Here is a 14,661-nt window from a genome sequence, read left to right as displayed (position 1 = left end):
TATTTAAATGGTTTAAATGGTTTAAATTGTTTTAGATGTATTTAAATAGTTTATGAATATGTGTGTTTGATGTGTTGGTATGTTTGTGGAAGAGCACCTCATTTCGTTGCTCTCTTTTTGTTGAGAACAATGACAATAAATTTATCTATCTATCTAGATGCACAACATATAAGGAAAGATGAATTAGAGTTAGATGAAGGTGGAATGAAAACTGGTGAAAGGAACAGTAGTGATTTGAGATGTGCAGATAGCACCACATTAGTGGCAGAAAATAATGAAGACTCAAACAACTACTGATGAAGGCAAAAGCAGAAAGTGCCAAAGCAGGATTATAGATGAACATAAAGATGAAAATACCAACGGCTATTGGGAAATTACATAAATTTATGGCTGATAGGGTGTGTGTGTGATATTGTTCAAGATTTTCTAATTTTTGGCTCCATCATCAACCCAAAGAAGAACAGCACCCAAGCAATCAAAAGAAGATAGAGACTGGGGATGTCAACAATGAAGGAGCTAGAAAAGATCTGTAAGTGAAATGCCACCCCCTCAAGCCACAGAGTGATCTCTCCACTGTACCCTATGGACCCATAGGATACAATGGGGAGATTATGTGGCACAATGAGAGAGAAAGGGCTTAAAGTTTAATCTCCTTCTCTGGAGTTGTGCCACAGCCATGGAACGATCTCTCCATTGTACCCTATGAGCCAATCAGGTACAATGGAGAGACTCTAGAGAAGAGGTTTAACTTTTAAACCACTTCACTTCCTCATCTGATCTCCCTTCACAGGCTAGCTGGGAAAATGAAGGGAAGGCATCTTTTAAAGCCTCCCCATCTCTCCTGGCTTTTCCAGCTGGCTCACTTTGGCAGGCCAGCTGGGGAAGTAAAGGGGAGGGCGAGTGCGTCAGTTTCACTCCCCTCAGCTTGGAAGTGCAGTGGGGCAGGGGGTGCGTGAAACTGACCAGTTCTACCTCCCATTCCCCTCCCCAGCCAGCCAGCCTGCCTCAAGTTGCTTTCCAATTTATGGGTTGCGGTCACACTCACCATAAACTCCATCCCTAACCCATTGCTATCATACCCCACAGCTTTTTTACAACGAATTTCCTGATCAGACATCCCTCCATCCTTCAGTTCTAAGCAGCGTTGGTCCCGTCGCTGGTTGATCAGAGGTCTCAACCGGACCTCATTTTTTGAGATGGTATTCCACACTAGTGCAAGCGCAGTATGTGGGATATTGTGCTTGTCTTTTTTTTTTTAAAGGTGCCAGAAAAGGTGGGCGATCTGCCCCCCCCCCATTTAAACACCCAGAAAGGAAGGGGAAGCCTAGGAGCTCTCTTTGCTGTCTCTCTGCCAGGCGGGGAGACAGCAAAGGTGGGTGATCTTCCTCTCCCCCATTTAAACACCACGATGTGCTGTTTAAATGGGAGGGGAACACAGCAACTCTCTTTGCTGTCTCTCCGCCTGGTGGGGAGACAGCAAAGGTAGGGAATCTTCCTCCCCCCCCATTTAAACACCCCGACGTGGTGTTTAAATGGGGGGGGGGGAGCACGGCAACTATCTTTGCTGTCTCTCCGCCTGGCAGGGAGAGAGCAAAGGTGGGGGATCTTCCTCCCCCCTGCCATTTAAACAACCTGACGTGGTGTTTAAATGGGGGGGGAGCACAGCAACTCTCTTTTCTGTCGCTCCACCTGGCGGGGAGACAGCAAAAGTGGGGGATCTTCCTCCCCCTCCATTTAAACACCTCGACGTGGTGTTTAAATGGGGGGGAGCACAGCAACTCTCTTTTCTGTCTCTCCGCCTGGCGGGGAGACAGCAAAGGTGAGTTATCTTCCTCCCCCCCCCCCATTTAAACACCCCGCCCTGGTGTTTAAATGGGGGGGAGCACGGCAACTCTCTTTGCTGTCTCTCCACCTGGCAGGGAGACAGCAAAGGTGAGTGATCTTCCTCCCCCCCATTTAAACACCCCGCCGTGGTGTTTAAATGGGGGGAGCATGGCAACTCTCTTTGCTGTCTCTCCGCCTGGCGGGGAGACAGCAAAGGTGAGTGATCTTCCCCCCCCCCCATTTAAACACCCCACCGTGGTGTTTAAATGGGGGGAGCACGGCAACTCTCTTTGCTGTCTCTCCACCTGGCGGGGAGACAGCAAAGGTGGGGGATCTTCCTCCCCCCCCCCATTTAAACATCCCGACGTGGTGCTTAAATGGGGGGAGCACGGCAACTTTCTTTGCTTTCTCTCTGCCTGGTGGGGAGACAGCAAAGGTGGGGGATCTTCCTCCCCCCCATTTAAACACCCCACCGTGGTGTTTAAATGGGGGGAGCATGGCAACTCTCTTTGCTGTCTCTCCGCCTGGCGGGGAGACAGCAAAGGTGAGTGATCTTCCTCCCCCCCCCCCATTTAAACACCCCACCGTGGTGTTTAAATGGGGGGAGCACGGCAACTCTCTTTGCTGTCTCTCCATCGGGCGGGGAGACAGCAAAGGTGGGGGATCTTCCTCCCCCCCCATTTAAACACCCCGACGTGGTGTTTAAATGGGGGGGAGCACGGCAACTCTCTTTGCTGTCTCTCCGCCTGGCAGGGAGAGAGCAAAGGTGGGGGATCTTCCTCCCCCCTGCCATTTAAACAACCTGACGTGGTGTTTAAATGGGGGGGGAGCACAGCAACTCTCTTTTCTGTCGCTCCACCTGGCGGGGAGACAGCAAAAGTGGGGGATCTTCCTCCCCCTCCATTTAAACACCTCAACGTGGTGTTTAAATGGGGGGGGAGCACAGCAACTCTCTTTTCTGTCTCTCCGCCTGGCGGGGAGACAGCAAAGGTGAGTTATCTTCCTCCCCCCCCCCATTTAAACACCCCGCCCTGGTGTTTAAATGGGGGGGAGCTCGGCAACTCTCTTTGCTGTCTCTCCACCTGGCAGGGAGACAGCAAAGGTGAGTGATCTTCCTCCCCCCCCCATTTAAACACCCCGCCGTGGTGTTTAAATGGGGGGAGCATGGCAACTCTCTTTGCTGTCTCTCCGCCTGGCGGGGAGACAGCAAAGGTGAGTGATCTTCCTCCCCCCCCCATTTAAACACCCCACCGTGGTGTTTAAATGGGGGGAGCACGGCAACTCTCTTTGCTGTCTCTCCACCGGGCGGGGAGACAGCAAAGGTGGGGGATCTTCCTCCCCCCCCCCATTTAAACATCCCGACGTGGTGCTTAAATGGGGGGGGAGCACGGCAACTTTCTTTGCTTTCTCTCTGCCTGGTGGGGAGACAGCAAAGGTGGGGGATCTTCCTCCCCCCCCATTTAAACACCCCACCGTGGTGTTTAAATGGGGGGAGCACGGCAACTCTCTTTGCTGTCTCTCCGCCTGGCGGGGAGACGGCAAAGGTGGGTCATCTTCCTCCTCTGGCAGGGAGACAGCAAAGTTGGGTGATCTGCCTCCCCCCCCTCCCATTTAGGAAAGGTCCTCTGTGCAAGCACCAGTCGTTTTTGACTCTGGGGTGAAGCTGCTTTCACAAAGTTTTCATGGCAGGCCTTTTACGAGGTGGTTTGCCATTGTCTTCCCCAGTCATCTATACTTCCCCCCCCCCCCCAGCAAGCTGGGTGCATATTTTACCAACCTCGGAAGGTTGGAAGGCTGTCAACAATTGCTGGCGCAATGATATCATTTGGAATGGGCTTTCACAGCGAAGCGGATGTGCGCTTGTGACGAGTCGGCTACGATGGAGCGTTCAAACATTGAAAGTGCACATGGGAGTCGTCAGAAGCATTCTTATTCCGGATTTAATGTACTATAAAAAAGTCCAAGTCTCAGTCGTGGCAGTTCGGGACACGAATGAGCCAACGACCATTGCCAGATGCTGATGTTTGGACAACGGCATAAAATCCGACATGCATCTGGCTTTCATCCATGCCCATCTCGTCAGTTTATGTGCGTCTGACCTCGGCCATGGTGACACAATGAATTATTGTCCTCCAAAATGTTCTGTAGTTAACAGCTTTGTCCATGTCTTGCAGACTGAGGGCTGTGGCAATCAATCTCATGTTGGGTCTTCCTCTTTTCCTGCTACCTTCATACTTTGCTAGCATGATAATCTTTTCTAGTAAACCTTGTCTTCTAATAATGTGACCAAAGTACAATAGCCTCAGTTTAGTCATTTAGTTCAGGCTTGATTTGGTCTAGAACCCACATTTGTCTTTTGGGCGGTCCACAGTATCCACAAAACTGTCCTCTAACATCGCATTTCAAAGGCATCTCATTTCTTTCCGATAGTTTTTTTCATTGTCCAAAAGAAACAAATAAGGACTTCTAGGCTGTGTTCGGATGGGCAACAAAAGCCGTTCCAAGGACAGGAGGCTAGCACCCCCCAAAAGTGTGTCCAAATGCGCACATCTGCCTGCTGTCCTGCTCCCATCCTCAACCTGTCCCCAACTCACCTCCAGTGGGCTCAAAAAGGTACCACTTGCAAAGTCATACCTTTTAGCCGGGCACCTCCAAGGTGCCTTCCCAGCTATCTGGATGGCTGGAAAGCACCCAGAAAGTGCCCAGGGAGCTGTGGACAGGGTGTATGAGTGCTCTGGACACTCTCCTGGGGCATCGGCAGTCCATCCCTGTTTTGCAGGTTGTCTGGACACTCTGGGGCACTCCAGTTTCTGCCAGCTCACTTCCAAGGCAACATGCTGCCACCGTGAGTTAGAGGTCTGGACTCAGCCCTAAAGTCCTTTTTTTGTCTCTTTCTTTCCCCTTGGTGGGAAAACCTCTTTGCTCTGTCTGGTTGCTCTTAAATGCCTGTGAACAGAGGAAAAACAGAATCAGCTGGTTCTTGTTCAGTTGCTGCTAGCCATCTAGCATTCTCTTTCCCACTTCATCCCCTGCCTCTTCAGTTGCTTTTGGCTCACCAGATGGCATTTGAAATCCTTCAGGCTAAAAGACTCTGAGATCAAGCTTGCCTTTTCTAGGTCTGACCTTTTAATCCCATCAGAGAAAGTGAACTGTTTTTAATTAGGCTATAATCTGTTCTTCTGGTAGAAGTTGCATTGCAATCCAGTATTCCAGTACCAAAGCCAAATTAGATAGTTCTGTCTATTTATCTCTTTGAGCCATTTAAGTCCTTTAGCAACACCACCTCCACACTTTGTATCCTGTAGATCAATTAATCAAAAATGTGTTGACCCCCAACAAAACTCAATCTGCCTTTAAATCTCACCATAGCTACCTAACACTTTGGGGAAGACATTATGAAGGCCAAAAGCAATCCCTGCCAATATTTAAATTGCATTGTACATTTTGATACTGTATTGAGAATAATTTCTCCTGCCCCCGCCATGAAAATAGTATATTGTAGAATATCCACAATACCATGGCCGCCCTGAGCCACTTGTTGGGAAGGGTGGGATAGAAATCATAAAATAAATAAATAAATAAATGGCCAAGGTGGTAAAAAACGTTTCCTAGTCTTTTCTAATGCCAAAACCCATGGCAGTAGAGTGCATCAAAACACCCATGACAGTGGAGTGCATCAAAACACCGTCCATACTCTCATTTTCAAAACACATAAAAGAAAACCTTTAGCCAAGCACTATCAACTATAATAAATCACATGAGCAAAGAAGAAAATGGATAGTAATGCTAATAAATAACAATTTCTGCTCTATAAAAGCATCTCAAAATCACATTTCCATGAAGCAAAATTGCTTTTCACTATGATTGACCAGCATTGTAGAAATCAGTAGTTTATTACCCATATTTTACAGTATCAAGCAGTTGTTTTTTTGCTAGCTGCCTTACTTTTAAGAGCTTTTGGTTGGAAAAAGGGGAGAGGGAAAACTCAATTTTCCATAGGACGTGGGGAATGCTCCTTGCAAGCACTTCACTTGTTCTTTGTGGTCTCCTGTTGTTTTCTTGGTAATTTATATCATATCACAAGAAATTTATATCTTTTTTAAAATCTGCCAGGAGTGCTCCCACTTGTTTTCGCAATTCAAGACAAACATATATAGCTTTCCAAATCAGTAAATAAAAGATGGCATCTGGGAACGTGGCACTGTTATAGACTTTACACCTTTTCCAAATACAAAGAGTATCAATAGAGACCTACAAAAGATCTCCGCCTTATCAGAAATATGGGCTCTTACTAGTGATGTTCAGCTTAATAAGTCAGTCCCAAACTCATGTCATACCCATAATCCTTATCCATGTGCATGTATACAGTAAACAAGCCCATAGTTTTGCACAACCACACATACTGGCAACAACTAATGGTTAAGAACATGAGCTAGGAAGTCCTCCAAAATGCCTTTTCCTGAGCCATGGATTTGCCATATGGCATAAAGTCAGCCAATATTCTCTTAGCCTCAGCCATCATTTCTAAGTGGGCATTATAGAATGCCCTACCTTACAGGACAAAATCTGAATCCTAAAGACCACAAAATTTTCCAGCTTTCATGAGTCCCCCTTAAAGACCAGTAACATTTTCCAGGGTACAAATCTTCATGAATCAAAGCTCACTTCTTCAGATAAAGTGCATCTGATGAAGTGAGCTTAGATTCATGAAAGTTGCTAAATAATTGGTTCGATGCATGAGAAGTCTTATTGCATAGTGATCAAAGCTCTTTATTAGTGATACAGCATGTTACTGGTAAAACTAAGACTGGAGAACTGGGCCAACGGGGCCCACTATATACAGCTCAAGTTCCCGCGCTAGAAAGTCATTGGACCATTCGAACCAGCAGGGGACTTGCTATTGGTCAGGGGAAGAGAAGAATTGAATCCTGCTTCCCATTGTTACAGTGTCCCCAAGCTCAGTCCTTAAGGCTTCAATGAGCCAGGCAGGAACTAACAACCCAACATCTATGCAATGTATCACATACACCACAAAAGTTTATACCCTGGAAAATGTTACTGGTTTTTAAGGGGGACTAGCATTTGATCTAATACTGTCTGCAGGCTATCCGAAACTCCCTTGAGGAGTTGCTGTAGGGATTTTTGAAATTATTTAAATATGCATCATTTCCAGCATTTAGGGGAAGTACCTGGTGGTAATGTTACACACACACTTACTTTTGAACATATGTTCAAGACACTCTTGGAGAAGGGCTATGGTTTTGCATGCAGAAGGTCCCAGGTTCAGTCCCTGACAATTCAAGCTGAGGCAGTAGGTAATATAAAGAAGCCTGGAGACGTAGTGCCAATCAGCATGCACAATACCGAGCTAGATGGACCCATGAGCTAATGCCATATAAGACATTTCATGTGTATCCTAGTGTCTTGAACTTCTGGGAGTAAGTTGTAATACTTGTAAGCATGTGCACTTATCACAAGAAAAGGTGCCAACCTGGACTGGGAAATACTGAGCATCAAAGCTGGATGCACTCTCCTTGTCATCTCCCTGTGTCCCTTTCTTGGTGATTGAAGCCTTTGGACCATATGGGCCATGGAACTGTTTGGGGTCATCACCAGTTGCAGATTTTTGGGGGCACTTGCCAATTCTGCCAGCTGCCTTGTTACTGTTAGGCAGGTCTGTTAATATTTGGATAGAAAACCACCAGGAAATAGCTGAGGAATAATGCAATGGCAGGCAATGCCACTTCTGATTGTCTCTTTCCTTCCAAACCCTGTAGAGTCACCATAAGTCAGCTGTACCTTGTCAGCACTTTCCACCACCAGCAGCCAATATTTGGGATCCAGATCCCAAGTTTTACAAGCTGGTACTGAACCTGGCACATCGTTATAGCTGCAGTGTATAAGTCTGAGTGAGCATGTAATCTCTTTTGTGGGTGGAGGAAGTAGTATTTTAAAAAAAATCAAATGGAAAAAGTCAGGAAGAGCTGCTGGACTGTGACCTTGGTCTTTTGGCTTGGATCCAACAAATTGCAAGCCTTTTCCCAAGACATGGCCAAGTGTCAGAGTTTTGAACATGTTCCTCAAATAGTAGCTCCTGAAGCCTAAGCCATAGAAGCAAGTTTTAAAATAGTTTGTGACATGCAATTGGATCTGCCATTCACAGGAAAAATGAAGGGATTAGCAAATGTTCCCTGTTCAGGATCTTTGTTTATATTTTTGTCAACCTTTTTGATTCTCTGCTGTCTACCATGGATTTGCATATTTGTTTATATTATTGTCCCCATTTTTTATGGGTTTGACATACAATTTACTGTGATATCATTTCTAAGAAATGTGGATTTATTGAAGCACAAATAATGGTGGGAAATGCATACACTTAACATGAAAATTAGATGCAGGGAAACAGGAAACGGCACCCTCCTAAAGAATTGGGAGTTTTTAGATGCACGAGGCAGATGCAAAACTTAAACAGAGGGGCTGGCTTTAAAAATCTGAAATTGTTTTTAAGGGGGGAAATAATGCCTCTGGGTATGTCCAAGGTCCTGGGTATGCCAGAAGCAGCCATTTGGATCTCAGACTTTCTAAAATTTTCCATAGGAAGCAGATTAAAAAAAAAAAAGCTGAAGATTTAGAGGCAAAGGAATCAAAGGCATACTATATTATGCATTTCACTGTGGGCCTGAGTGATAGGGTTGCCAACCTCCAAGGGGACCTGAAGTTCTCCTAGTTGACTTATAACTAATCTCCAGACTACAAAGAACAGTTCCTCTGCAGGAAATGGCAACTGCATCACACTGTGGCAAGGGTATCCTATGTGGTGCCTGTGGACACCATGGTGAGGCCAAGTGAGGAACTTTCTCAACAGGACTGATGACTGGCCACTGGATCTGAGAGGAGGAGGAGAGTTGGATTTATACTCCACTCTTCACTCTGAGTCTCAGAGTGACTTACAATCACTTTCCCTTCCTCTCTCCACAAGAGGCACCTTGTGAGATAGGTGGGGCTGAGAGACCTCTGAGAGAACTGAGACTGACCCAAAGTCACCTATCAGGCTTCAAGTGGAGGAGTGGCAAAAAATCTGGTTCTCCAGATTAGAGTCTGCCACTCTTAACAACTACACTAAACTGGCTCTCTTGACTGGATGGTTTAAAATAATGTTGTTTCAGTGGCAGCTGCCACCACAGTGTTGATTTTATTCTCTCTCAATCATCTTTCCCAGTGATATTTTTAAAATTACCTCTCTTCTGCCCAGCACTTGGACTTCCTCTGTGTATGGCTCCACCTCCTATGGGAGCCATTTTGTGGTGGTGCCCACCACCCTGTGTCAGAATTCCAGAGGTGCCTACTCAAAAAGGCTAGGAACCCCTGCTCTATGGCATCACATCCCTGCTGATCACCTTTCCCTCCCCAAACCACCTCTCCAGTCACTGTTCCCAAATCTGCAGGAATTTTCAAAGATGGAATTTACAGCCCTATTAACCATACATGATACCAACTGATAGGCAGCACCTTTCTTACAGATAGTCAGAGTGTGGGCACTACAGTGACTATTAGGTCAGAGATGGTAATATTGTCTGATTTATTTCATCATCCTTAAAGAATCTTATCTAGATGAGTTATTCCTGAAATTTACTCATTTTTCTATAGCCCTTTTCTTTGTAATGCACACAGAATAACCAAAGATTTTTTGGTGAATACTTCTGTTTCTTGAGCTACAAGCTTTAGAAATATTGTATAGTTTTGATATGATGATGAAGTTAGGATTTCACACTTTCATAATATGAAATCCTTAATATTAAGCCGATCAAAATATGTGCTGAAAACCCACAAAAGATAATTTCCATATTAAATCAATCATTAGCCATTTTTTTTGTTCACACCGTTCCACAGTATAGTATTCTCACAGTATCTTATAAGATGTGAATTCTTAAAGATATAATTTCAGCCAAAGTGATAAAAATTGCCAATGGCCACTGTAAATTTTTGAACTGGTAAAATAATCTTCATCTATTTGTTTTGCTGTTTTTAAAAATTGATCAGTGAAATGGACATTGTACATAACTAATATATATAAAAGCTCTATGGCAGGGGTGGTCAACAGTAGCTCTCCAGATGTTTTTTGCCTACAACTCCCATCAGCCCCAGTCAGCATGGCCAATGGCTGGGGCTGATGGGAGTTGTAGGCAAAAATCATCTGGAGAGCTACTGTTGGCCACCCCTGCTCTATGGTATTGGCATTTTCCAGCTCTCCCATTGGCTGTGGTATGCATTGCATTAATCTTTGGTCCATCAACCACCACTCAATGTCTGTCGCATTACATTTGCTGAGGATTAAGGCTCTCTTTGCAGAGGAAAGAAAGCCTCCCTCAATTGGTTGACAGAGAGAGGAGGGAAACAGTCACAGAAAGCCTTCCCCCAATTGGCTGAGGGTTCCTGGGTCTTCCTGGTGAGTGTGTAAAAAGAAGAGAAGCTAGCAGAGTCCCTCTGTTTGGAGCTGCTCTGTTTTTGTTTTCCTGTTAGTCTGAAGAAGTTGGCTGAAATACAGTGGTTCCTGGATTGCCCCATTGAGTAAATTGCTTCAGTGATATCACAAATGAAGTGAGATCACAAATAAAATGAAGACTCTATTCAAGGGAATGGCATTGTTGTATTTTTATTCATTTTTGGGGGGATAGGAAAGTCTCCTGGCTCCACCCTCAAAGTATTTAGGTATTTTCTGAGCTGGACCTGGCAACTCTACAACCAAGCTTGATTCTGTCAGTAAAAGTTTGGGGGAGGAGGCCATTTCCAGGCCTATTTTGGCCTTTGAGGGAGAACTCATTGGGGCCAGTCCTGACTAGGGCTGCCAGCTCCAGGTTGGTAGGAAATTCCTGGATATTTTGTAGTGGAGTCCATGAAAGTCAGACTTTGGGGAGGGGAAAGGCCCCAGCTAAATAGATTGCCATAGAGTCCACCCTCCAAAGCAGTTATTTTCTCTAGGGGGAAAGAGATTTGTTTGGAGTTTAGTTGTGATACCAGAGTACCTTCAGCCTCCACCTGGAGGTTTCCTACCCTAGGCCTGGCAGCACCCTCTGGGTGACTTCATGCCACCTGATTGGCATGACTTAACTAGGCCTGGCTGCTTGCTCCTGATCAGAAAATAAAAAAACCCACTGTGATAAACTAGCTAACAACATTTATTAAAACATTTTTAAAAGAACACAATATAAAGAAATACAACTTTACAAGATTATAAAGAAAAGTCCTGAAATCAGTAAGCACCCAGACGTAGGCTCATTTCGTCGAAAGTCTTCCTTAGAAGTATTTCTATTTTCAAAGTTATAAGCTTCTTATTACAATTCAGTGCTAATATTTGGAGCAAGCTAGGCCTTAACATCTTCTCTAAACATAGGTAAATGGCTGGTAAAATGCTCTTTTTATTTTCTTCAGAATTTCTCATCCTGAAATAAACCATGGTGATTAAAACAAGATACAACACAAAGCTGGAAGGAAGTGAATAATTTAAAAAAAATTAAAAAAAATATTATTGATTATATTAAGAACTTATCTCTCAATCCCACAAGTGTTTATATTTATACTAGTAGCAAGTCAGTCAGTTAAGTAGCAAGTCAGTCAGTTAAGAAGGTGGAATAAGACATTTGGTCAAATTTACAATAGTTGAAATTCAGATTTTAAAATCAAAATTGAACTTCAACAATTGCTATCTGCATTTTGCGTGTGATTTTTTTGGGGGGCTACCTGTTTCTGGGTGATCTCTCCATATTGATGAAATAATGGGAGAAATTGCCCTTTTATAATGTGTGAGCTGTCAACTTCAATAGTTGACAGCTCACACATTATAAAATGGCAATTTCTCCCATTATTTCATCAATATGGAGAGATCACCCAGAAATAGGTAGCCCCTCAAAAAATCACATGCAAAATGTATATAGCAACTTCAATAGTTGACAGCTCAAAAAGAGGATAGTGCTGCAGTTGTATGTAAGGAATAGAGCCCAGTTAATCTCTTAAAATTTTCATAGTTAAAGTACATTTAAGTGGAAATATTGCATATGGTTTCAACCCACAATACCTTTGACAGCCACTATGACTTGACAATCAGCACTTCAGGGCAGAGTCTGCCAGACCCAGGCTCCTACTGTGGTGATTTCAGACCAGTCACAGACTTTCAGCCTAACCTACCAAGCAGGGTTGTGTGGATCAAAAGGGGGAGAGGAAAGTTATGTAATTTGCTTTGGTCCCCACTGTCAAGTCGGTAGATTCAATAACAAGTCTTCGTTGAAACAAAGTAACTAGTTTATTGATATCATGGCTCTCAACTACAGTAAGATTGAAAGACTAAAGATCATACAGTAGAATGCAATCATATAAGGTATACTTCAAAGGGATTCTTGAGGGAGGGGTACTATGCAGGGCACATTCACACATTGATGTTACAATTTCTTTCTCAGGCCTGGTTTGGCCTTGAGCATCTCTGGCTCCAACCTCCCCCGGTGCCAAGCCTGAGAAGGCACAGATAAACTGTTCACATATTCCCATTTCAAAGCAATACTACATAACAAAGAAAAGGAGGGGGTGAGGAGAGTTCAAGATAGCAGCAATGGAATACAGTATGGCCTGTGATTCATTGAAGCAACTGTATTGTGTGATCCTATATATTTCATACTCACTAACCCCCTTGCTGAATAAACCTATGCCTTACTAACCCATGTGCACTGTTAGAGAAAGGGAGGGGTGGGAGCCGAGATTGCCAGAACTCCAAAGGCCGATAAAACCTTTGAAGTGTAAAGCGCCAAGATAGCCTCTCTGTCGCCTCCTAAATGGAGCAAGGACATCACCGGGGGGGGGGGGGGGAGCACAGCCATCTCCAGGAAGAGATAACGCAGCGTGTGAAAGTATCACTTGTAGAACTGACTGTAGTTTTATTATGAGAAATGGTTTAAAGACCCTTCATTTGATGTGCACCCATATATGCCAATGTTTCAAGCTAACCCTTATTACTTTCAATGACTTCTAGTAGAGAGTAACATTGTTGTAATCAATAAATGAAACTTAGTTTTTAACAAAGACCAGTCTGATCATTTTGGAATTTTTGTAAATTTGACCAAATGTCTTATTCCACCTTCTTAGCTAATATTTCTAGGATCCATGAAGATTAAGATTCATACCCCTACTTATTCATAATCACCACAGTTTAACTTGATCCATCTATGGTCTTTCAGCATAACGTACAGATCTGGGCTACTGTGAGTTTAAAGTGGGTTAATTCCATGCATGCTTCCCTGAGCAACTCGGAAGAAGGGTGGAATGTAAATATACTAAACACTGGCTTTGTTAGTGCCTTTATCCCAAGGTATACCTTTGTGAAACAAGCTATGTAGAAAGCCTATGATCCAAAAATCTTCAATTAGGGACAAGAATTCTGTATATATTGCTGTCTGTCAATATGAATGGAAAAACAACCTTTAACTACATATGGATTGAAAAAGTCCACAGTCTGTTGGCAGTTAAAAATAAAAAGAAATACAATGCTTAATGAGTTAGGTGGATTAAATATGCCTTCTCTGGACATTAAAAACTATTTGTGAGTGTGCCTGGCAATTAGAGGCGAAACAAACAGTTTGCCAGAGCAAAGAGTCCCTCCTCACTGCTGTTCATCCCAGTAGGCACACTTGTCATTGTAAACCAGAATGTGACCATATGGTTTGGGATAAAGAAAGAAGGCTTGGGGACTGTTGGGGGGGGGCGTGCGGGGGGAGATAGAGAAGTGTGTAGAAACTGGAGGAAGGTACAAATTTCCATGAGAGGCACAGCCAGAGTTAAAATCAGAGTAGTGCATTGTTATGCAATTCCCTTCTTGCTTCTCTGATGCAATCCCAAAACTGGGCTGGTGACTACATCAAAGGATTACAGCCTATCATTCACAGTAGATGTTTTTTCGTCCTCCTGGGTTTCAATAGCTAATGTCTCCCCAGTGAAGTCCCCCAAATCCACAGTGACAGCAAGAAGGAAACATATTGCATTTATTAATACAAATAGCTTTTGGACTTCACATTTTTACACACACACACACACAATTACTTTAAAAGTCTGGAGACATCTGCTTGCGCTGTAAGAGCTGCATTTTCATCAAGCAAGCAAGAAGCGCATGGCTCATGTTACAGCTGCCTTGTACCTTCTGTTATTTACTTCAGAACCTATCTCCCAAACGCATAAACTACAGGCGCAAATAGTACCATTTATGAATGGTGCATATATGTATATAAAATAGCTTTTGCTGGCAAAATACATGCAATTTATTTCCAATTTTGGCTGCAATTTGTAGTCATGTACATGACACGCAATGATGCTATGCACATTTCTTTCGCTTAGGGATAGTTTCCCTGATTTCTACAAATAACTTACGAAGTAAATATTAGGCAGACAATGAATGCGTGAGTTTTCAGAAGGAATTTTAAAGAGCAATCCTAAGCCACATCTTTCTATGGTCTACTCAATGTGGCTTACTCCCAAGAAAGTATTCTTAGGATTGCTCTCTCAGAGACACAAGCCACATGGCTCTTTTAGGTACTTACAGTGCAATCCTAAGCGGAGTTATAGACTTTGAAGTCCATTGATGTCAGAAGGGTGTAACTTTGCTTAGGATTGCAGCATTATTTATGTCCAGAAAGATTTTTTGACCATTCCTCAAAAATCCACATCACATTGCACATTAATAAACCACTTTTCCAACTCCCATGGAACCATAAGAAAAAGCACCATTTCACAAAATCAAGAAATACTTCAGAACTGTGGGATTTGCAAATAATAACTGTAGAAATTAGATCTGAGCTGAAA

The sequence above is a fragment of the Heteronotia binoei genome, chromosome 1 (genome assembly GCF_032191835.1).
Source record: "Heteronotia binoei isolate CCM8104 ecotype False Entrance Well chromosome 1, APGP_CSIRO_Hbin_v1, whole genome shotgun sequence".
Lineage (NCBI taxonomy): Eukaryota > Metazoa > Chordata > Lepidosauria > Squamata > Gekkonidae > Heteronotia > Heteronotia binoei.
This window is presented reverse-complemented; position numbering follows the sequence as displayed.